At 41.5% G+C, this 25,626-nt stretch overlaps 1 pseudogene; it reads left to right on the plus strand.

The window, feature by feature from the left end:
* The first annotated feature begins 235 nt into the window (after positions 1-235).
* Positions 236-25,626, plus strand: part of LOC111907777 (kinesin-like protein KIN-4A) — a 30,998-nt pseudogene continuing 5,607 nt past the window's right edge.

Consider the following 25,626-nt stretch of genomic DNA (forward strand, 5'->3'; position numbering starts at 1 on the left):
GATTCTAAGCGTTTGATTATGATATTAGAACTAGCATGTAACATTTCAAAGTGATAAGGGGAATTTAAACGTCTATCATAAATAAAGACCTAAATTCACCTAATTTCTTGTATAAATCGATATGGAAAGAACTCGAAGTTGAGCTAGAAACGCAAATGGAAACAGTAATCAGCAGCCTCAACCCCAAGGGATTGAGCAAGTGCCAATCGTAGAAGCTACACCCGAGCAAGTCACAATGACTGGAGTTCAAGCCATGATTCGGGCTATGATGGCTGAACAGAGGGAAGAAATGAGACAACTCTTGAAGAATAACAGAAATGAACCTTCAATGCCTGTTGAACAACCAGAACTGAATGACGGAGACTTCGAAGAAGGGAATAATAGCCGCACTGTCAGTCAAATGGAACCCCCGGTGGTGAGAAGGAATGACCCGGAGAGGGAAATCGACTGAGATGGACGTATGTATAAGAACTTCTTAGGTGCCAAACCACCAAGTCTTTCCAAAAACCCAAATCTTGTGGAGATCATGGACTAGGTCCCAGAAATTGAGATAGTATTTGAAAGCTACAACTATAGTGATAAGGAGAAAACCGTCTTTGCGGTTCGACAACTGAAGACCGGAGTCTTGAGTTGGTGAAAATTGTTGGCGGATACGATGCCACGAGGAGAAGATTTGAAGATGTCTTGGGAAGCATTCCTGGAGTAGTTGAAGATGTAGTACTGCTCCGAGATAGATATGATCGATCTAAACAATGAGTTCCAAAACTTGAAGAAAGGTAAAATAAGCATTGACGACTATGCTACTGCGTTTATCGAGAAGATGAAGTTATTTCAATACCTGGTGCCGACTGAGCTCGCTAAGATAGAAAAATTTGCTAACGGATTGCCGTCAGACTTTGGCCCAACATTCAAAATGGCAAGCACGTTGAAGGCACCCGTTAGACCAGCCAAGAATGTTGAGACCCAGTTAAAGGAAAGGGGTATGGAAAGAAATGAGGTGTAGCACCTGGTTCCTGGTACGTAGGACCTATCTAAGTAATTTACATTCTTAGCCTTGGACTCGACGAGTTGTAGGCTTGGCTCGCCGAGTAGAGCCGGGATATTGAGCATGCTTAAGTTGGCGAATCGGTGAGTCCATATTCTGGACTCGACGAGTCCCCGCTATCTGGATGAATCTCTAATTTCAAGGGTTTGCACCCTATTTAAAGCAACATTATGCGCCCCAAGCCTGACTCCTTCACCCTCAGAGCTCCTTATATCGACCTAACCCCTCTTCTTGTGAGATTGAAGTGTTTTGGTGTGATTTCTTGAAGATTTTGAGAGAAGAAGGAGAGTAGATCAAGAGGAGAAGAAGGAGGCCCAATATCTTGGTGTCATTTCAGAGATTCATTGAGGTATAAGTCGGTTTCCTTCTGTTTTTTTATGCTTAAAGTCCCTTACGGCACCATTAAAGTCCTTCTTGAGCCATTTCCACGATTGATTAGGGATTGGGGTTTATAATGAGTTGATTAACCTCCAGAGCTAGGCATGTTTGAGCTCCAGAAGCTCAAATCCATGGCCTTTACGGAAGTAAATTGCTTGAATGACCTAGATCTACCATTTTAGCCTTTATTAAGCCTTAAATCCCTATCCTCTTCATGTGTACACTTAAAGTTGGAAACTTTACGTGTAAAACCTACCCTAAGAGCCCAGATCTATGTATGACATGAGATGGATTCAAGCAAAATCGGTATATAGTAATTACATGTGAAAGACTCGGCGAGTCGTTCATCGGACTCGGCGAGTCGAGTCGCGAGTCCCCGATTTTTCCCCTTTTTCATGTTTGCTGGGTGGAGTTGTGAGTCATGGGTGGACTCAGTGAGTCGGAAGTCCAAGGCAATCTTCCTACATCAAGAATAGACTCGGCGAGTTGTTCATACAACTCGGCGAGTCGAAGCATGGAGTGTTCGTCGGATGAAGATGAACTCGACGAGTTGTTCATACAACTCAACGAGTAGGATGAAGGACTTTTGACATCAGTTAGAAGGAGAACTCGTAGAGTCAATGCATAACTCGACAAGTAGAGACGGGATTAAGGACAATCGAATGGGTAGGGACTCGAAGAGTTGGCAAGCCAACTCGGCGAGTCGGGTCAATTGGAAGTTCACTTTGACTTGGACTTTGAACTGGTCAAGGGTAAAATGGTCATTTTACCCTATATACGGCTAGCATTGTTTGATTGAACGTTTTGTGGGAGCTATAGTGGGAGGACCCCCGGAACAGCAGCAGCAGCAGTAGACAGTCAGTTCCCGCTCAAATCAGCAGTTACTTCGAGGGGAGTTACCTTCCAGTAGCGGTGGGTCTATGGCCACAATGTTGGCTAACCAGTAGGAGTTGTATGTTAGATGATTGTCTCTGTGATATTCATCTAGGGTTGCTACTACCCGTGTTATGTTTATGTGGTAGTGACAGTAGGGGAGATAGTCCCCAGATTACCGGTCGATAGGGCCGAAGAGGCGGTCATGCCCAGCCATGCTAGATAGATTATGTGATATGTGTTATGTGCAAGTAGTAGGGGTGAAATAGTCCCAAGCATCCGGTCGAGAGGACCGAAGGGGGAGACCAACACCCAGATATGGTAGTCAGTATCCGGTAGAGAGGACCGAAGGGGTGACCAGCACCCAGATATGCTAGTCAGTATCCGGTCGAGAGGACCGAAGGGGAGACCAGCACCCATATATGCTAGTTGATATTTGGTCGAAGAGGACCGAAGGCGTAGGTCGGGCACCCATATATGCCTTACAATATAAGTATGTTATGTGGTTATATGGAATGTGGTATAGTGGGGGAACTCACTAAGCTTCGTGCTTATAGTTTACAGTTTTGGTTTCAGGTACCTCTTCGTCGAAGGGGGAGGAGCTGGCGCGGTAGCAGCACATCATACACACATACTGTTTTTCCGCATTCATGGGATTGTTCTGGGATTCATACTCTAACATTTTGATTGATCACATGTTTTGGTTTTCAAACATAGTATATGTTATGAAATGGTTTGATCAGACAATGTTTATTTGCAAATGATTTTACCGATTATTAATTGAAAAATGAAATTTTTGGACGTAAAAAATGGGTCGTTACAAGTTGGTATCAGAGCCCTGGTTTGAGGGATTCGGACACACCTTCAGGGGCGTCTGGACTCAAACCGATGGATTAAAAGATTTTATAAGAAAGCGGTTTTCTAAAGAGTAAAACAGAAGAGTTTTTGAGAAAGAACAAGTGTGTGATGTGCACGACCGGCCGAGCTCAAGTAAGTATTCCCCAAAGTACCCATACAATGTTATATTATGTTTATCAGATTCAGTAGAACATCATGCTGGAATAGGACTAAGGATCTAGAAATGATGCCTTATGTGCCTACTTTATGTGCTTCAGTTTATGAGAATTGCATGCTAGTATTGAGTAGACAGTAGTAGGATAGCCTATTTAGGTTATGTCTGGTAGTATGAGCTTAGAATTCTAAGCTAGTTTAGCTTCTCATTATGAGGACAGACTTGCTTGAGTAGTTTTCCTGCGTCCGAATGCTGCTTGCTCTGTGCTTTGTGGGACTCTGAGTGACGGGAGTTAACCATTAGGTGAATACGTCACATTACATGTGATCAGGGTTGAATAATCTCAGAGTGTTGGATTTGTTCCTATTGCGCAACTCTTGTTTGAGTCTAACCGTTGTGGGGACAAGTATGTTACTCGAAGGATTATCTGAGCCTCATCGCATGTGATGATATTCAGGTAATGGCTAACTGGCATTACAAGGAGGCCTTCAGCAGGTGAGGACTGGTTTGGGTGGAGTTAGAGATTTACCCTAAGCAAGCCTAGAATGCGAATAACAGAGGGTCAGCAGTAGTGAAAGGGATCTGGTGGAGTCGAGGCAGTCCTTGAAGAAGGTATGGATAGATGTGGAAGGTAGTATGGGATCGTACTACTTGAAGCAGAGGATCCATACCCGAACCGAGGAAGGCCAAGATAAGACTAGGGAACTTGTAGAAGATCTGATCCCTCAAGAAGTATCAGTATTGCTAACGGTTGTTATTTATGTATTTCGGAATGGTGGTACTGCGCTCGAGGCCAACAGTTGGTAGTTCAGGAGAGGGATCGGGTTCAGGATCAGGTTCCGAGCCAATAGATGAGGGGCTACGTGAGTTCATCGCGTCAGAGATCACCATGGGCATCCTTGAGTCGACCCCCATTATCTTCGGGTCGATCAAGGAAGGGATAGTCGAGTTGATGGAGGATCGCCTCAGGGCATTCAGGAGCGACATGGCATCTGCCCAGTTGGGATCCCACACATTGTCCTTTAAGGAATTCAGGGGAAGTGGTGCGCCGAATTTCCACGGGGCGAAGGACCCCATAGCTGCCAGGCTATGGATTGCAGACATTGAGTCTGCACAGTTGACTAGCTTCTGCCCTGAGGGGTCGAAGGTGAGGTTTGCAGCAGGGTGTTTACGAGATCGAGCTAGGGATTGGTGGGAGTCTGTTGATGACTCGTTGGGAGCCTCGGTTGTCGAGGCTATGACCTGGTCGGACTTCGTGACCAAGTTCAGGGCAGAGTTTGCGCCAGCTGTCGAGCTTCAGCAGCAGGCCAGAGAGTTCTTAGATATGAGGCAGACAACAGAGACTGTGGCAGAGATCACCGCCAAGTTCCGGGAGAGAGCATTGTTGGTGCCCCAGTATGCGGGTGATGAGGATATGAGGAGGACCCGTGACCATGACATGCTCCAAGCTGATATTCGGGAGCATGTCAGTTTTTCAGCTTGCCCCACCTTAGACTCTATGATTTCCAGGGCGAGGGAGAGGGAGTAAGATCTAGAGCACATCCAGAAGAGGAAGGCGGAAGAAGGGAATGTTATAGGGGCTTCGAGGAAGAAGCCCAAAGGACCAGATGCGAGGCCGAAAGGCCAATAGGGGCGGGGCCGCTGCAGGAAATGCGGCAAGACGCACGAGGGAGCGTGCATGCTGGGGTCATCAGGCTGCTATAAGTGCAGCAAGTCAGGGCACTTCAGCAGGGATTGTACCGCCCCTGCACCCGTGATGCAGATGTTTGAGTTGCTATGTTTCCAGTGCAACCAGAGGGACCACAAGAAGGCCAATTGCCCCCAGTTGACAGCAGCAACGCCAGTGAAGGTGCCAGCTCTAGCAACCCTGCGGATCACTAATGGTCGGCAGGGCAAGGAAGAGGTGTTGGATAAGGTGTCTAAGTCCATAACTATTTCGGGCTTGTACTTGACCCGACCCGGCATGGTCCATTTGGGTTGCATGGCACCATGCAAATTGGATAGACTAAATGAGAGAAATAACACTTGGAGATTATTAATATATTATAAGTTCTAATATATTAATAATATTATTTGATTAGTTTGATCAAGAATTAATTTGGAATTAATTAAGTGATCAAAGGATAACTAATTAAATATATGGGTTGATTATGTAAATCATCTATATCTTATATAGTAGGCTAAGAGGCTCCATGGATTATCAAGTTGGGTTCTACCCATAGGATGCTCCATGGATGCTCCATGGGAGTTACAAACCCATGGGTCATGGAAATGAAGAGTCATGACACATTAGGGTTTACATGGTGTAACCCTAGATGTGTCAACACTATATAAGAGTCCCATTCTCCACAAAATTGGCTACACAAGTGCAACACAAGTTGAACACTAAGAAACTAGAGGGCTTGGCCGATTTTGAGAAGTGTGTGTTATCTCAAGAGTCTTTCCAAGAGCATTTGGTGTTGTGTGAAGCATTTGAGACATCACACTTGGGGTGCTAGGCTCACAAGGTTTCAAGGAACACAAGCAACAACAAGGTAAGTTATTCTATCTATGATTCAAGTTAAAATTGTTCCCCATGTATGCTAGATTGGAATATAACCTTGGAATTCAACTTTGCATGATAATTAGACAAACATAGATCCAAGGTTATTAGGGTTGCATGTACACTTAGGAAGTGTTAGAATGCTCAAAACCCATCAGTGGTATCAGAGCCTAGGCTTGTTTGTTTGTTATTTGTGCTTAAAAGTTGAAGAAAGTCGAAAATCTTGTTGTCTGACTGATGGACTCGGCGAGTCCATGGGGAGGACTCGTCGAGTTCATGTGTATCTTCAACCTACTCGGCGAGTAGGTTTATGCACTCGGCGAGTAGGGTCGACAGAGTGCAGAATTTCAACTTAAGTTGCTGGAAATGGATTAGAATCATTACCCTAAAATGTTTTGGTACTTGAAAACTTGTTTTAGAAGGTGTAATGTCTTTTCTAACTCATTTACAACAACTAGTTATCAAAATTACAAAGATTAAATGTGATTTTGATTCTTGAAAGTGTTCATATTCATATTCTTGTTCTTATGATGTTTAGATGATCATAGGAATTATTTGTAACCTATGTGGTAGATTAATTCATGATCATAATGTGTTTTAATAGAGTCCATAACTTGTCCTCAAGTTATGGAAAACCAAAAGTCTCTTGGGTTAAAAACCATTAAAAGAACACAAGAGTTAGGAAAAATGAAAAGACCTCATTTTATTACTCTATTAAACTCATAAGTTACAAGAAATGAAAAGTTTTGAAAGTTTACAAAACTTGCCCTCAAGTTTTGGAATAAGTAAAGTTAAGTTAAAACTTTAGTTCCAACCCCTAGAATTTTAAAAGTTAAAATTCAACCCTTATACTTATATTATTATGATTTAATAATTATATATATATATATATATATATATATATATATATATATATATATATATATATATGTATAAGAACAAAGTCGTCTTACCGCTAGTACGCCTCATTCATGAAGCCGGTCTATAAGGTGGGTATAAGGTTGTTGCCTATAAAATGGTGACTTAATGGGTGTCCACTCTCACCCACCGCTTGCTTGATCGGTGGAGGGTCGTTAGCCGAACGGGTAAGACAAGGACTTATTAATTCTCATTCAATGTATGATGAATATTATAAAGTAACTAAATGTTTTATTAAATTCCCAATCTTAGTTACTTTAGGAAAAATGTGAATAAGGTGCTATTCCATGAAATTACACTTTACACTTTGATTAAGTCGTTGGTGGAGCGTGTGTGGTTAACCGGCACACTAACTTGGACTTAACAAGGTAGGTGAAGGGTGACTTAGGGTTTATTATAGTATCGATGGAGCGTGTGTGGTTAACCGGCACATCGATTGAGTGATAAACTTTAAGGGTACCAAGTGATTTGCATGGTTACTTCACACCTCGTTTTGTGATCCTCGGTATCCTAGTCACAAAACTTGGAGGGCACACTCGAGATTGAAACATGCCTTTGAAAAGTTCATTGAATCTCAAAGAATCTAGGAATTTCTAAGAACCATTCAAAAACCTAATACTAAAATATTGCGGTTTTCGTGGTGGAAATTGGTGAATCGTCATTCACCTACCTTTCAAATATGATATAGCTTAGATTACGGCATACCTCTTCTAATTTATATTATATTGTGATTGGATCCTAGCCTTAATACTACATTTGGGTGTTTTATTAAGGACTCTCTTATATCTAAACTAATCTTGTCCTCTTTCCTTCAGATGTCATTCAACAATGCTTCTGGCTCTAATCCTAATGGCTCCTTTACCCTTATGAACTTGTGTGGGAAAGTCACCTTTGATGGATCCAACTTCAATGAGTGGATCAGAAACATCAGAATGATTACCCGCTACGAGGACAAAGAATATGTCCTTGACAAGGAGCTTAAGGAGATTGATGAGACCACTGCAAATCCTCAGGAGATCGCTGACTTTCGGGCACATGAAAGGGATGCTACGAAAGTGGCTTGCATCATGATGGCCACGATGACAGCGGAACTCCAAAAGTCTTATGAGGATTTCTACCCTTATGAAATGCACCAAGATTTGATGGAAAGATACCATCAAAGTGCAAGACAAGAGAGGTATGAAATCATCTGCTCCATGATAACAACCATGATGAAGGACGGGGAATCCGTCACGAGCCACATGCAGAAAATGCAAAGGTATTTGGATCGTTTGCTGAAGCTTAATGTGAACTTCCCGGAGGATCTTGCAATAGATATTATTTTGCATTCCTTACCATCGTGCTATGATCAATTCCGCATGACATATCACATGAACAAGGAAGAAGTCACCCTCAACAAACTTCAGGGACTTCTCAAGACCGCAGAATCATGTCTTAAGGGGAAGTCGGTTGCTATCGCTCCTACTCAAAACTCTACTCCGGTTTTGGCAATTGGGAAGAATCGATGGAGGAAGAGAAAGAGATCTTCGAAGGGTACCAAGGCTCGGACCCTTGATGGCTCTTCTTCAAGTGGAACCAAGAAAGGTTTCATTACTCCTTCTTTGACCCAAAAGAGGCTGAATGCTTCTATTGCCATGAAAAAGCTCATTGGAAGCGGAACTGCCCAAAATACCAGCAAGATGTGAAGGATGGGAAAGTTAAACCCAACCATGCAGGTATTTACACTATCATTTCTAATAACTCACCCCATTCTAATTCTTGGGTCCTTGATACCGGGTGTGGTATTCACATTTGTTGTCACTTGCAGGGACAATGTGGTCTTTGTAGCAAGAAGAGGAGTCTTTCGAGAAAGAGAATTTATAAGCCAAGGAGACAGTGGGAGGCAAATTGATCTTGAAGAAATTCAAGAATCAAGCGGTGAAGGAACTTCAAACTCTAGCCCTCAACTTGAGAAGGAAACTCCTGTTGAGACAATTGACAAATCTGTACCTCTGAGACGTTCCACGAGAGTTAGGAGTGCACCTGAGCATTACTATGGATTCCATATTACTGCAGAAGGTGAGACACTTATTAGTGATGAAACACTAGTAAGTCAAGATGACCCTAACAGCTACGAGGAAGCCATGGCAGGCCCCGAGTCTGCTAAATGGAAAGAGGCTATGGATAGCGAGATACAATCCATGTATGACAATCAAGTTTGGAACTTGGTTGAAAATGTACCAGGTCGTAAGACAGTAGGGTGCAAATGGGTCTTCAAGAAGAAGACCGACATGGATGGTAAAGTACACACTTATAAGGCTAGACTGGTTGCAAAGGGCTTCTCTCAAATTCCTGGAGTGGATTATGATGAGACCTTTTCTCCGGTAGCCAAGATTAAGTCTATTCGGGTTCTGTTAGCCATAGCTGCATTTCATGACTATGAAATATGGCAGATGGATGTCAAAACCGCTTTCCTTAATGGAAAGTTGGCTGAAGATGATTACATGAGTCAGCCAGAGGGTTTTGTCAGCAACGAGTACCCTAATAGAGTGTGTAAGCTTGAGAAATCCATTTATGGATTGAAGCAAGCACCTCGCAGATGGAATCTTTGCTTTGATGAAAAGGTCAAGGAATTTGGCTTTTCTAGGAGTGAAGATGAATCTTGTGTGTATGTCAAGGCTAGTGGGAGTATAGTTAGCTTTTTGGTATTGTATGTGGATGACATACTACTCATAGGAAACGACATTCCAACCCTGCAGGAAGTAAAGTCCTGGCTTGGGAAGTGTTTCGCTATGAAGGACCTTGGTGAAGCTGCCTATATTCTAGGGATAAGAATCTTGAGAGATCGGAGTAAAAGACTAATTGGACTTAGTCAGAGTACCTACTTGGATAAGGTGCTGAAGAGATTCAGCATGCAGGATTCCAAGAAAGGAGAGTTACCCATCCAGAGTAACACCAGATTGAGTAAGACACAAAGCCCTAGCACTGAGGCTGAGATAGCAGAAATGAGTCGAACACCTTACGCTTCGGCTGTAGGATCGATCATGTATGCTATGACGTGTACTCGATCCGATGTAGCTTTTGCCTTGAGCATGGTTAGCAGGTATCAGGCGAACCCTGGCAAGGCACACTGGACTGCGGTGAAGAATATCCTCAAGTACCTACGGAGGACTAAGGACTGGGTCCTTACCCTCGGTGGGAGTGATGACTTGAGAGTTGTAGGGTATAGTGATGCTAGCTTCCAGACTGATAGGGATAATTTCCGCTCTCAGTCGGGCTGGGTCTTTACCCTAAACGGAGGAGCAATTTCTTGGAAGAGTTCCAAGCAAGAGACAGTGGCAGATTCTACTTGTGAATCAGAGTATATTGCAGCTAGTGAAGCAGCAAAGGAGGCGATATGGCTGAAGAACTTCATTGGAGACCTTGCGGTTGTACCAGCCATTAAAGAGCCAATGGAAATTTTCTGTGATAGTGAAAGTGCTGTTGCCTTAGCCAAGGAACCAAGGGATCACGGTAGATCCAGACACATCGACAGAAAATACCATTTCATCAGACATCGGATCGAAGAAGGACTCCTCGTGGCAAAGAGGGTATCATCGGATGAGAACCCAGCAGATCCCCTCACGAAGGGACTGAGTAGGGTTAAGCATCTTCAGCATGCTCAGAGCATAGGGCTGAAGGATGATATAAGTTTTAGTAGTTAGATAACCCGGAAATTTGTAAAGTGTAATTGACATTTGATGATGAATAAAAGGTGTTTTATTTATGAGTAAAGTGTTGCTATCTCTTGTCAATCGTTTACTATATTTCTTTTGCATGTTTTGACTTCCAGAATAATTTTATTTGGTATAACATATTATTCAAATCTCCACAGTCGGTCATATGTTGGAAGTAGATATGAATCAAGACTGTCATGTTTGGTTGTAGAGGTCTTGGACAAGGCTACAACAATCATGAGTGCTCATAAGTTCTGAGCATTGGACTCAACCCACGCTCACTGGAATCACTTCATGGAATTTTATCTCGAGTGATCGTGAGACGGTAATATCATATAAGTCTTCAAACCTAGAGATATGATTTGTTACTTACAAGTTGGTTATGCATTGACTGTACGAAACCGCATTGGTAACTCGATGTTATAAAACGTACTTTTGTGTGTAATTCAATGAGTGGTAGAACAAACATATGAGTCGAAGTTTATCTGTTCCTTCTTGGATTAGAAGCTGATATCTAAACCTCTCGATGATTTCGTTTTGACCCATGTACCGGGCCCGGTCAGAACTAAGTTGATGTGTTCAATTAAGTTTTATGTCAAACAAATCGGAAATCGGGAAACAAATGTTGGACAATAAGCAAGACATGTTCCATGTATTTGTCCGGCTGATATCTAGAACATAGGATTATATGATCACTTATCTTAAATGGCGTATCATCATCTTCTCAGTTCCGAGAGACCTTGAAAGAGCTACGATTTCCGGTCGGTTCCTGAAGTACTAGAGATATAGTTATTAGACTTATCCAAGTGGGAGATTGTTGGATAAGGTGTCTAAGTCCATAACTATTTCGGGCTTGTACTTGACCCGACCCGGCATGGTCCATTTGGGTTGCATGGCACCATGCAATTGGATAGACTAAATGAGAGAAATAACACTTGGAGATTATTAATATATTATAAGTTCTAATATATTAATAATATTATTTGATTAGTTTGATCAAGAATTAATTTGGATATAATTAAGTGATCAAAGGATAACTAATTAAATATATGGGTTGATTATGTAAATCATCTATATCTTATATAGTGGGCTAAGAGGCTCCATGGATTATCAAGTTGGGTTCTACCCATAGGATGCTCCATGGATGCTCCATGGGAGTTACAAACCCATGGGTCATGGAAATGAAGAGTCATGACACATTAGGGTTTACATGGTGTAACCCTAGATTTGTCAACACTATATAAGAGTCCCATTCTCCACAAAATTGGCTACACAAGTGCAACACAAGTTGAACACTAAGAAACTAGAGGGCTTGGCCGATTTTGAGAAGTGTGTGTTATCTCAAGAGTCTTTCCAAGAGCATTTGGTGTTGTGTGAAGCATTTGAGGCATCACACTTGGGGTGCTAGGCTCACAAGGTTTCAAGGAACACAAGCAACAACAAGGTAAGTTATTCTATCTATGATTCAAGTTAAAATTGTTCCCCATGTATGCTAGATAGGAATATAACCTTGGAATTCAACTTTGCATGATAATTAGACAAACATAGATCCAAGGTTATTAGGGTTGCATCTACACTTAGGAAGTGTTAGAATGCTCAAAACCCATCAAGAGGCTCCAGTGGTGAGGATTCGGGCATTTCAGCTGACTATTGAGGAGGCACACGCCGCACCCGATGTGGTGACGGGTATGATTCTTTCCCTCTATTTTATTTATAAGATGTTATGTTACAGATATGTGCTCTATGTATATGCGTTAGGATCGTTCCATGTGAGCGGTATCCCTGTTTAGGTGTTGTTTGAATCTGGTGCCACCCGTTCATTTGTTTCTCTTGCGCTTAGCAAGAAGTTCACTGAGTCTTTAGGCATGTTGGATTGCCCTTTAGAGGTAGATATTGCCGATGATCGATCGGTGCGGGCGTCAGCAGTGTTCAGAGATTGTGTTCTGAGGTTATTCGAGGAGCGCTACTTGGTGGATTTGGATTGGTTGAGTCCTAATGGGGCGGTGATAGATTGCGCACAACAACTAGTGTGGATCAGGACCCCAGGTGAGGGAGAGCTGGTGATCCACGGTGAGAGGCCACAACTACTACAAGAAAACAGCCCTTTAATGACGCACAAACAATGACACTCGCTGATAGACGACGCGCATTTGTAAGTGCCCTAAAAGATATTGTCAATTTTGCAAAATTTGAAGGATAGAGGGCACGCATTTGTGTGCGCCCTAAAATTAGTGTCAGAAACGAAAAAAAAAAGAAATGCGGAGGGTGCCTTTCATAATATGTGCGTCATGTAAGTGTGTCACTTTATAATTTTTAAGTGAAATACGCGTTTTAGGCGGGAAATGAAATCGACGAAAATTATCCCCGCCTATTGAATCCCAAAAATTTATCCCCCCGCCACTTCTACTTAGCAAGAAAAAGCCCTAGGTCCCTCATCTTCATCTTCGGTGTCATCAATCTCTACTCGATCTCCTTCTTATCAGTATCATCAAACATCTCATTCATCCTCTGCATTATTTCCATCGTTCTTCCCTCTCTTGACTGATCAATACCTAAAAAACCCTAATATCGTAACCACTCCTCTTTTCTCGCACAACAAAATCCCAAAACATCACCAAATACTAAATTCCACAAAATCATTGTGACCATTTTAGCTAGGGCTTTTTTCAAGAACGAAAACACTCTCACATCTCTCTTAGCTCTGAAACAATGGACGATTCACCTTGCTTCGCCTTTGGTCACGTCTCCTCCGGCGACGTGAGGCCTTCCTGATTACAAATCGACCAACGATAAGCTAATACTTATAACAGAATTGTTTCACTCTCAATTGGGTGTGCGACTCCTCCATCGCACTGATGACTACGAATGTGACTCTTCCACCACACCTGTGATTGCGTCCCGTCTCACCTCCCTGGCCGCTACCTTAATAGGTTTATCTATTCAATTAGATTTTTCTTTTCAGTTAGAAATCGATTTCTTCCCTTCCCCATCTTTTCATCTCTTCACTAAAATCGTTGTTCGTCTATCCACTAAAATCTTCACGGTTTCTTTAATTTCACTCCAAGGGTTTTTTGATAGCTCTTGTATGGTTTATTCCCTATACTGAATCGAGAGTGAAGGTTGCTGGTATGAATTCACAATTCCCCTTCAATCCTTCAACACGCATTTAACCCTAGATCTTCAGATTCTATAACAATTAGGGTTCAATTGATCGAGAAGCATCATTTAACTCTTCATTTTTCCTGATTTTGGGTTGATTTACGTTTGGAATTTTGTTAATTTTGGAACTAGGTGCAACTTTCCTATTGTCGAGACTTCTGCGTCCTTCCCTCCATCGTCGTCGCCACCCTCTAATTTGCACCGCCTCCATCGTCGGCTTCCCCTCTACCTCTGATAACTTCTCCATTCATGCTTCTGCGTCCTCCAGCTTCTGCATGTAAGGTTTCCATTTCCTTTTCATTTGAGAATCGCATTCTAGATGTGTAAATGTAGTTCTTGTAGAACTGTTTGAGGCTTAAATCGAGTTCCAGATGTATATATTTAGTTTTTTATGTCATTTCTTTTTCCTCTGAAAATCGAGTCCCTGGTCTATGGTAATTCATTGGTCTAAGTAAAATATTTCTTTAAGTTTGACCAAATAACATTCAAAATCCATATCAGATCACAAAGTTGTTTATTCCATTCATCATGTTTTTGTTTATTTTCTTTGAAGTCAAGATTCAAGATCTGGGGGTTATCAACCATCGGTGTTAGCTCTAGCTACAATGCTTCATATCATAGATAAAGTTGACTCTTTAAACTATGTGTGATTATCCGGATTAGATTCGTGATGTACTCAAAACCACCGGATATTAGGAAAGTTAGAAACAAGGCTTTCTTTAAGGGAAAAAAGGGAATTGTTGATGTTATGTTTGATCACGTAAGGATGAAGTAGCTTTTAATTAGATTAGTAGCAGGTGTAGTAAATATAAAACTGAGTGAAATGCTTGGTTAATTAGCTCTTCTGTGTAGAGCTCTAACTCCTTCATACGTAGTTTTGTGCCTAGCCAGCTTCTGGCTTGGTTATTTCAGTTTTCTAAAAAAAAAGGAATATCACATCATAATTGCAGGGCGTTCTAAACAATGGGATGGATGTGGTAGTAAACATACTATCAAAATCATATCGACAAGGTTCACAAGATAAAATGAATTAATATTATGTCGTCGTCATATCGGAGATGAGAAGCTTTAATGCTGTAAACATTATGGAATTCCTCACTTGGTTGTAATGGATTCTTGTCACACCCCAAAACCAAGAACGGCGGAAACGTTCTGGGTCGGAGGACGTCATGTAAAGTATCACAACATAGTATAACAGTAAATAAGCAAACAACATCATCCATTGCATTAAATATATAATCTTAATACAAGTGTGTTCCGTACAGTTATAGACACCAAAAAGTAAATCAAAATAATAAGATGAGTCTTGGATGCACTCCATCTTCTCAAAAGTTGGCCTCGGTACCTGTCTACTGTCGACCTGAGAATACAAGTTATTTTGAAAGAGTTTATCAGCATTAAGCTGGTGAGTTCATAAGTATTTTAGTGTCGGTGTTTGTATCAAAACGTTTGAACATGGTTTTAAGTATGAGTTTGTAAACATTGGTGATAAAAGTATGTGAATGTTTGTAAGTGTTTGTAAAAGTTTGAATCTCTCAGAAAAACCTGTATTTCTATTAAAAGTAGCCTTCTACCAAGGCGTAACTGTTTTGTATGTTCGTTTATTGTAAAAGTGTGTAATTTCCCAAGTGTAACTATCATTAACAAAATATAGTTTGTACATTAATGTTTAAGTGAAATAATCACTAAATATATGTAAAGGGTAAATTATTTTAGTACTGTGGTGTTGTATTATAGGAACTACTGCTATACTAACTACCTTAAACTAGATTTATATTAAGGTATCATGTGATTAATTGTACTATACTATCGACTAGGTAGGTCGTAAAAAGATATCATGTTTGGCACCCGCAAACCTGCAGGTTTGGCTGTAACTAGCAGCAAGGTGTAGGATAGTCAATCTAGTATAGATCTTTACGCAAACTCACGCTCTCCCTCCAAGAGACTCTGGCTACAACTTGGGCCATGACATTGAAGGCATGCTCCGATACAGTGGTTCACAATTTGTTAACGTATTCATGTATATGTAATGTATTGTTACTCGTTCTAGTATCGTTGTATACGTTCTCTTTCTAGTATAGTTGTATATGTTCTTCTAGTAATGTAATGTATATGTTCTCATAGTAGTGTAAAGTATAAGTTCTCATAGTAATAAGTATTAACTCATGAATGAACTGACTCATTTAACATCTCATTGATCTAGCAATTGTATAAGTATGAACCCGTGCTACCCATATGGTAACACACTAATGAAGTAACTAGTACGCATGAATATGGAAGAACTTTTATGACTATATATGTACACATGATATATAATTAATATTAAAACGACCTTCAGACGGCTACCCGATATCCCACCAGACCACATCCAAATCGAGGAAAAGGAAATAGGGCGTACGGCCTTCCTAAGCCTTTTAAACATTGCTTATATAACTATACATATACAGGCATGCAATTTATAATAAGTATAACAAAGTTTAAGAAAAAGTATTTGATAACTAAAAGAGTTTGTAAAGCAGTTCGAAGTAAAACAGTTTGATAAACAGTTTGAACAGTAATAAAATCATTGGTTTTGTAGTTATTAATCACATGTGATTGATGTAATAACTAAAAGTATTCAACTTGTATTCCCCCCCCCCATTAAAGCATTTAAAACATTTTAAAGTATTTCAAAGTTTAGTTAAGGGGTATGAACTCACATGTGGTGAGTGGATTGGATTGAAGTGTCGGATACTGTGCTAGGTGGCAAACGGAGACTTGTACACACTCACGAGCCTAGTTATCATATAATGAACATATATATAACTAATTATCCAAATCATAACTAATAAATTAAGTCAGGACACTCTAGAACATGATAACACTTTGTATAAGTGTTATAAGTCCTAAGGGTTGCATCTAAGCTGTTGTGGGACAAGGCTAAAGGGGTTTAGGGTTCCAAAAGACCCTAAGCTTGGTGTCATTTTGTGTTTTGAAGTTCTAAATGATCCCTAAAAGCATTCCTACTTGGATGATTAATTCTTGGAAGGGTTTAGGGCACTAATACACTCCTTTGACGAGTTTACGGCCCCAACGACAATTCCTTTTGAGTTTACTGCCGTAAACTCATATGGAATGGGTGTTTTTATGCTTTCAAGTCCCAAGCTCATGTATGATAGTTTCTAGATAATTATCTAAGGCTAATGAGGCCTTAGGCACACATTGGTACCCTTCGTTGATGTTCACCACCCAAGAACCATAAAAATTGAAGATTAGAGCCGTAATCTCTCTTTGGGAGGGGTTTTTGATGTTTTAAGGTCACCAAATTAACTAGGAATAATTAGAGGCTATTGTCCAAGGCTTTAGGAGTGATTAAGGCAATCTTTGGCCTTTGAGTTTGGAGTTCATGGTCCAAGAAGTTCTTGGGCCGTGAACACCTAAAACTTGGTGTTCTTGGATGATTTCTAGTCTTAAATACACCTACATACAAGCCTAAGGTCGTTACTTAACAAGTGGAAAGGGACTAGGCATCATTTAAGCCTTAAGATGTTCTTGGGTGGTAAACTCTCGAATCTTGCAGTTTTGCTATGTAATCTATGTTATTAAACACATTATAAGCCATATAATACAACTAGAGAGAGGTACTCACGATTTGGGATGAAAACCCGAAGATCCGTGAGAGAGAAAATGGCTTTTCTCTAGTTGGAAATGTAACTAATGAAATAATTTTGTTAAGAACTCTATATATAGTCCTGGGATTTTTGGTAGAAAATATTATTATTCCAGAAATGAACTCTAATATCATAAAGTTTTGAAATACCCGAGTTGCACAAACCCATGTGTATCCACTCTCCTGATATCTCCTTAAATGTAAACCCTGAAATACTCAAACTTATTTGGAAAATTCTGAAATTCACTGCAACTGGTCTAGCTTCTATTGACTTGATAATGTTCGTACAGAATGGAAATTTCGGGTTGTCACGTCATCCACTCCTTAGAAGGAATTTCGTCCCAAAATTAGAATTGAAGCAAATAAGTAGTTACAAATAACTAAGTAAAAAGGTGAGGATATTTCAGTTTCATCTGATCTTCATGCTCCCAAGTGAATTCCGGTCCTCGCTTGGCGTTCCATCGAACCTTTACAATCGGGATACGGATTTGCTTCATCTACTTGACCTCACGGTCCATGACCTCTACTGGTTCTTCCACGAAGTTGAGGCTCTCGTTGATCTCGATCTCGTCGAGTGGGATTACCAGAGTCTCGTCGGACAGACACTTTTTCAAGTTAGATACATGAAATGTAGAATGTACGTTACGAAGTTCATCGGGTAGATTGAGTTTGTAAGCTACAGGGCCGATTCTTGCGAGGATCTCGAAGGGCCCTATATATCTCAGATTAAGCTTTCCACGCTTACCAAAGCGTATCAAGCCCTTCCAGGGTGAGAGTTTAAGAAGGACTCGGTCTCCCACCTGGAATTCCAAAGGTTTCCTTCGCTTATCAGCGTAGCTCTTTTGTCGGTCTCTAGAGGCTTTCAATCGTTCACGGATCTGAACGATCTTCTCTGTCGTTTCCCGAATGATTTCCGGGACAGTGAGAGTACTATCAGAAACTTGCCCCCTAGCTAATTGGGTATCACCCACTTCAGCCCAGCACAGAGGGGATCTGCACTTTCGGCCATAGAGGGCTTCAAATGGAACAGCCTTCATGCTCGTGTGATAACTGTTATTGTAGGAAAATTCGGCAGGGGGTAGATGAGTATCCCATGCCTTTCCAAAGTCAATCACACAGGCTCTCAACATATCTTCTAGTGTTTGAATGGTCCTCTCACTTTGTTCGTCGGTCTGAGGATGGTAGGTTGTGCTCATATCCAGCCTTGTTCCCAGGGAATGTTGTAGCGATTGCCAGAATCTTGAGGTGAACCTACTATCTCTATCGGAGATAATGGATATAGGTACACCATGTAGCCCTACGATTTCCCTAATGTATGTTCTCGTAAGCTTCTCCATCTTGTCAGTTTCTTTGATAGGCAGGAAGTGTGCGGACTTGATCAATCTATCGAAGATGACCCATATGGTATCAAGTCCACCCGTTGTCTTGGGCAACTTGGTTATGAAATCCATAGTGATCCGCTCCCACTTCCATTCCGGAATCTCTGGTTTTTTTAGTAAACCAGAGGGCTTCTGGTACTTGACCTTAACCTTTGCACAAGTAAGGCATTTACTTACGAAGGTAGTAATCTATTCTTTCATATTAGGCTACCAATATAACTTTTTAACATCCATATACCTCTTATCTGAACCTGGGTGGACAGAATACCGAGTGTTGTACGCCTCGGTCATGGGCAAGTCTCGGAAACCACCGTGCTTCGGTGTCCAGATCCGGTTCATGAAATATAAGGCTCCGCCACCCTTGGCTTCTAAATTTTTATCCATTCCTCTAAGGGATTCACTCGTCATGTTTTCAGGTTTAATGGCTTCAAGCTGGGCCGTCTGAATTTGCTTAGACAAGTGTGAATGGATAGTCATTGTCAACGACTTGACGCTTCGACCAGAATATTCCTTCTGACTTAGGGCGTCTGCTACTACGTTGGCTTTACCCGGATGATAACAAATTTCACATTCGTAGTCACTGAGTAGCTCGACTCACCATCGTTGTCTAATGTTGAGCTCCTTCTGATCGAATATGTGTTGTAAACTCTGGTGGTCAGTAAAGATAGTGCTTTTCGTTCCGTAAAAGTAATGTCTCCAGATTTTCAGAGCAAACACAACTGCTCCTAGCTCAAGATCGTGGGTCATGTAGTTAACTTCGTGTGTCTTCAACTGTCTCGAGGCGTAGGCGATGACCTTACCTTGCTGCATCAGAATAGACTCGAGCCCTTGATTCGATGCATCGCAATAGACTACGAAGTCTTCTATTCCTTCGGGGAGGGATAGTATTGGTGCAGTGCACAAGGCTCGCTTGAGCGTTTGGAACACTCTTTCCTGTTTCTCTTCCCAGTCAAAGGTCGCGCCTTTCTGGGTCAGCATTGTAAGAGGTTTCGCAATTCGGGAGAAATTCTGTATGAACTTGCGGTAGTATCCAGCGAGACCTAGAAATTGATGAATTTTTGTAGGCGTATTCGGTGCTGACCAGTTCTCAATGGCCTTAATTTTGGATGGGTCCACGTGGATTCCCTCTTCACTTACCACGTGTCCTAAGAATTCCACTCTTTGGATCCAAAATTCACATTTAGAGAACTTCGCATAGAGCTTCTTCGTTTGTAAAGTTCCTAGAACTTGTTGCAGATGATCGCCATGCTCTTCCTTACTTCGGGAGTAGATCAGGATTTCATCAATGAATACAATGACAAACTGATCCAATTAAGGTCGGCATACTCTATTCATTAGATCCATGAAGACTGCGGGCACATTGGTCAATCCGAATGGCATCACCACGAACTTGTAGTGTCCGTAACGAGTTCCGAAGGTTGTCTTCGGAACATCCTCCTCCAGCACTCGTAATTGGTGATATCCGGATCTTAGATCAATTTTGGAAAAGTAGTTCGCCCCTTGAAGTTGGTCAAATAGATCGTCTATGCGAGGCAGAGGGTAACGATTCTTGACCGTCAGTTTGTTGAGTTCTTTGTAGTCAATACACATACGGAATGATCCGTCTTTCTTCTTAATGAATAAGACTGGTGCTCCCCAAGGCGAGAAACTTGGTCTTATAAAGCCCTTGCTGAGCAGTTCGTTAAGTTGACCAGATAGTTCCTGCATTCCCGCTGGTGCTAATCGGTAGAGCGACTTGGCTACTGGGGTAACTCCTGGGACTAAGTCGATTCTGAACTCGACCTGTCGTTGCGGAGGTAATCCTGTTAGCTCTTCTGGGAAGATGTTGGGAAAGTCGCTCACTACTGGAATGTTCTTTATTTATTTCGTTTCGAGGCTCGTATCGACAACGTGAGCAAGGAATGAATTGTATTCTTTACGTAGATACTTCTGTGCTTGAATACTTGATATAATACGAAGACTTGCACTGGGTTTGTCGCCATAGACGATAAGAGTTTCGTTAGACGGGAGGTTTTGACGGACTGCTTTCTCGTCGCACATGATGTCGGCGCGATGAAGGCTTAACCAATCCATCCCGATGATAACGTCGAAGCTTTTAATCGAGACTGGCATAAGGTCGATTGGGAGTGAATGGTTATCTAGAGTTAGGGTACAACCTAAGTATATGCTATTCGTGCTTTCAGTTTTTCCATTAGTCATTTCTACTTTGAATTTTTCTTTAAATGTGTGTGGTTGTTGTTTAAGCATGTGAGTAAATTTATGGTCCACTATCGAACAGAATGCATGCACAGGAGTTATCGAGGAGGAACGTACCAGTCACCACCGTCGGGTCAGCAACTGCTTCCCCATGGCCTATTGCTAGTACCCTCCCTGCTCCGCCAGCATTCTTTGCTTTGGGGAAGTCCCTCTTATAGTGGCCCGCCTCGCCACATCCATAGCAGGTCTAGCTCGCGCCAGAGCCGGGGACTTGGGTGATCGGCCTCGCTGGAGATTTACAGAAGCGGACTGTGTGTTCTTTCCTGTTGCAGTTAGAGCACTGCATTTCACGGCAGGGGTCGTTGTGGTGGTAATTGCATTTGCCGCACTTAGGCAAATTTCCAACATACTGCCCCACCTGAGCAGTAGTACCAGCAGGGGTTATTGCGGCATGCACTGCCACAATTTGTTTCTTTTTGCCAGCTCACTGTTTCTTCTTCTTCTTCTCCCAGAACTTCCGCTTAGTGTCAGTGGGTTTGGAGGGTTCCGAGATGGCTAGGGTTGTTGTTGTTGCAGGGGTTTTGACTCCATGGTCTATGAGTCACTGTGCCAGTCGCTTGGCACTGTCGAAGGTAGCAGGGTTTGATGATAGGACATTTCCCTGATACAGAGGCACTAGCCCCCATATGTACCTTTCGATCTTTTTTCCCTTCAATGGGAACCATATTGGGGCAGAGGGCCACCAGTTCGCTGAATCTGGCGGTATATGCGACTACGTTGGTGCCTTTCATGGTTAGGCTCCACAGCTCCTGCTCCAATTTCTGGATTTCGCCCCTCGGGCAGTATTCCTCAATCATGAGGTCCTTCATGGTTTCCCAACCCATGTCATTCGCCACAACGAGAGTTAGCGCTTTAACGTGGCCGTTCCACCACGTCAGGGCTTTTCCTTCAAAGATGCATGCGGTATATTTGACTTTGCTCGCAGCAGGGCATGAACAAATTTCGAAGACTGATTCAGTCTTCTCGAACCATTGCGAGAGGGCAATGACTTCGCCGGTTCCCTGAAAGGACTTCGTCATGCAGTTGGTGAAATCCTAGTAGGAGCACTCTGTCGAGCGCACCGGGATTTCAGCAGGAATAGAGTCAACAGGGGTTCCACCTCTATTAGCATCAGTAGAGTGATACTGAGCCATGGTAGTTGCCACTGCTGCAGCTACAGCAGCATTCAGGGTTGCAGTATCAATGACCGGAGGAGGAGGAGGTGGTGGAGGTGCAAGGTTATTACTGGGAGATTTGCGAGGAGGCATCTTTCAGCTATAAGTTTATAAAGATAAACAAAATGGTAAGAATCAATTATAAGTGGGGTGAGAGTGACACATGGACTAACTAACCATAGCCTAACAGTTGAATGAGTGTTTTGAGATCACAACTAGGAAGATTAATAGGAAAACACAAGCGTATAGATTTTTCCCACATATTAGGTAGTTGTCAATAATACCGGTATTACTAATGTAATATTTTCAGGGAAAATCGACCTAACAGTAGGTCTTACATCATACTATACGGAAAGTTTGATAGTTCCTAGATTCCTAGTTAGAGTACTGAAAGTTAGGAATATTTTACAGACAAGTCCTACTTAGAGCACAGTTACTAAAGGCTATTCCTTAACTAAAAGACAAAGATGTACTAGACATCTTTTAACGGCGATGGGAATTCCTCGGGCGAACCCTGACGTCTGCCACTTGACGAACAACTTCTTGAAGGTGTCGCTCATGAGCCCTCTGACGGGCTCGAAGTTCCATGACTTCAGCTTGGGAGGTAGCCAGTTGTGGTTGTAGTGTTTCATTGGTTCTCTTGGTCCGTTCCATTTCTTCTTCTAGAAGGCGGATGCGGACTGTGTTGACACCAGAGTTGGCATCGATCTCCATGAATCGGTCGACAGCTGCTCGACCTTGTTCACCATTATGAGCTATCCTACGGATAATGACGAGCAGAGCTCGATCCACAGAGCCACCTTCGCTGAGGTTGTAAAAGCTTCGGTCCCCAAAGTAAGGTAAGGGTTGACCTGTTCATCACTCCAGCGATTTAAGTTGGTTGCCCACAAGGGTGTAGGACCTGGAAAAGTTGGTCGGGGGTTGTTGTTTGGGGCTTAACCTACTGGCGGTAGGTTGTAGACTTCAGGCTCATAGTCGGATCCATCAGAAAAGCCTTCTGCGAGGTGATCATCCAAAGGGATTGGATGCTCATATTCGGGCTCTTCTTCGATCCACCTAGCATTGCCTTCATTTGGAAAGTACGGGTCGCCATGATGGAATCCAGCCATTTCAATCTACGCGAGAAGAGAGGTATAAGAATCTAGTGTATAAGTAGCTTGTAGTAGCACAAAATACCCCTATAGTATTTTATATTTAAGATCTATTGTTCTCCTTATGGTATTGTTGGTCAGTTTTTAGACTTGTTAACATATCACAACCATTCTAGGCCATATGCTAATCACTCCTCGGACCAGCATAGTTGATCGGGCTATGCCATTCCCAGGACTGACCATACATCCCCGGGCTCACTTGTGATATTTAACAATCGTAATACTTTTGTTCTTGTCATTGTGACACTGATTTTAGTATGAATGCAGACTAGTATACTTAATTAAATATTTTAATATTTAAAGTATAGACTCTTGGTCAGAGTTTTTTAATCCCGAATGGGTTTATAGTTAGTATATCTTTTATGGGTTAATATACTCAATTCACTATAAACAATGCTCTGATACCATTCTGTCACACCCCAAAACCAAGAACGGCGGAAACGTTCTTGGGCGGAGGACGTCATGTAAAGTATCACAACACAGTATAACAGTAAATAAGCAAACAACATCATCCATTGCATTAAATATATAATTTTAATACAAGTGTGTTCCGTATAGTTATACAGACCAAAAAGTAAATCAAAATAATAAGATGAGTCTTGGATGTGCTCCATCTTCTCAAAAGCTGGCCTCGGTACCTGTCTACTGTCGACCTGAGAATACAAGTTATTTTGAAAGAGTTTATCAACATTAAGCTGGTGAGTTCATAAGTATTTTAGTGTCGGTGTTTGTATCAAAACGTTTGAACATGGTTTTAAGTATGAGTTTGTAAACATTGGTGATAAAAGTATGTGAATGTTTGTAAGTGTTTGTAAAAGTTTGAATCTCTCAGAAAAACCTATATTTTCTATTAAAAGTAGCCTTCTACCAAGGCGTAACTGTTTTGTATATTCGTTTATTGTAAAAGTGTGTAATTTCCCAAGTGTAACTATCATTAACAAAATATAGTTTGTACATTAATGTTTAAGGGAAATAATCACTAAATATATGTAAAGGGTAAATTATTGTAGTACTGTAGTGTTGTATTATAGGAACTCCTGCTGTACTAACTACCTTAAACCGGATTTATATTAAGGTATCATGTGATTAATTGTACCATACTATCGACTAGGTAACAACGACAAATGTAGGTCGTAAAAAGGTATCATGTGATCTATACGCAAACAAACGCTCTGCCTCCAAGAGACTCTGGCTACAACTCGGGCCATGACATTGAAGGCATGCTCCGACACAGTGGATCACAATTTGTTAACGTATTCATGTATATGTAATGTATTGTTACTCGTTCTAGTATCGTTGTATATGTTCTCTTTCTAGTATAGTTGTTGTGACAACCCGAAATTTCCATTCTGTACAAACTATATCACTTCAATAGAAGTTATAGCAGTCACAGTTAATTTTCAGACTTTTTCGTGTAAGTTTGAGTAATTCAGGGTTTACACTTCAGGATATATCAGGAGAGTGGATGCACTAGGGTTTAGTGCAACACTGTTATTCCAACACTCTGTTATATTAGAAATCATTTCTGGAATAAAAATATTTTCTGCCAAAAATATCTCAAGATTATAAATAGAATTATGAACCAAATTCATTCATTATTCGCATTTCCAACTAGAGAAAAGCCATTTTCTCTTTCATGGATCTTTGGGTTTTTTATCCTAAATTGTGAGTACCTCTTTCTAGTAGTGTCAGAAAGCTTAATGTGTGTTTATAACATGATTTACATAGCTAAATCACTAGATTTAGGAGTTTACTCCCCAAGGTGTTCTTGGGTGGTAAACTCCCGAAACAATGCCTAGACCTTCCCTTGTGTTATGCTACTACCTTAGACTCATATATATGTGTGTTAGGGACAAGAAAACAACCAAGAGACACAAAAACATGGGTGTTCACGGCCCAAGATGATCTTGGACCGTGAACTCCAATAACTTGGATCAAAGGGTGCTTTTAAGGCACCTAAAGCCCTAGACAATTACTAGGAATTGTTCCCACTAAAATCAAGGACTAAAACACATCAAAAAGCCATCTTTTTGGGAGATTACGGCCCTAATAAGCTCTTGGGCTGTAAACATGAAAGAAGGGCAACAAAGTGTGCCTAAGGCCTTCAAATGCTTGGGATAAAAGTCTAAGACCTATAGCACATGTGTAAGGGACTTGAAAGCAACAAAAACACCATTCCAAGGGAGTTTACGGCCGTAAACTCCAAAGGAAATGGCCTTGGGGCCGTAAACTCCTCTAAGGAGTGTTTCTATGCCTTAAACCCTTCCAAGTATTTAACCACCAAGTTGGAATAATTCTAGGAATCATTTAGAACTTCAAAACACAAAATACCACCAAGTTGGAAGTTTACGGCCGTAAACTCAAGAGTTTACAACCGTAAACTCCATGTGTGATGTTATATGGAGAGTAAACTCA

The sequence above is a fragment of the Lactuca sativa genome, chromosome 5, assembly GCF_002870075.4.
Source record: "Lactuca sativa cultivar Salinas chromosome 5, Lsat_Salinas_v11, whole genome shotgun sequence".
In the NCBI taxonomy this organism is placed as follows: Eukaryota; Viridiplantae; Streptophyta; class Magnoliopsida; order Asterales; family Asteraceae; genus Lactuca; species Lactuca sativa.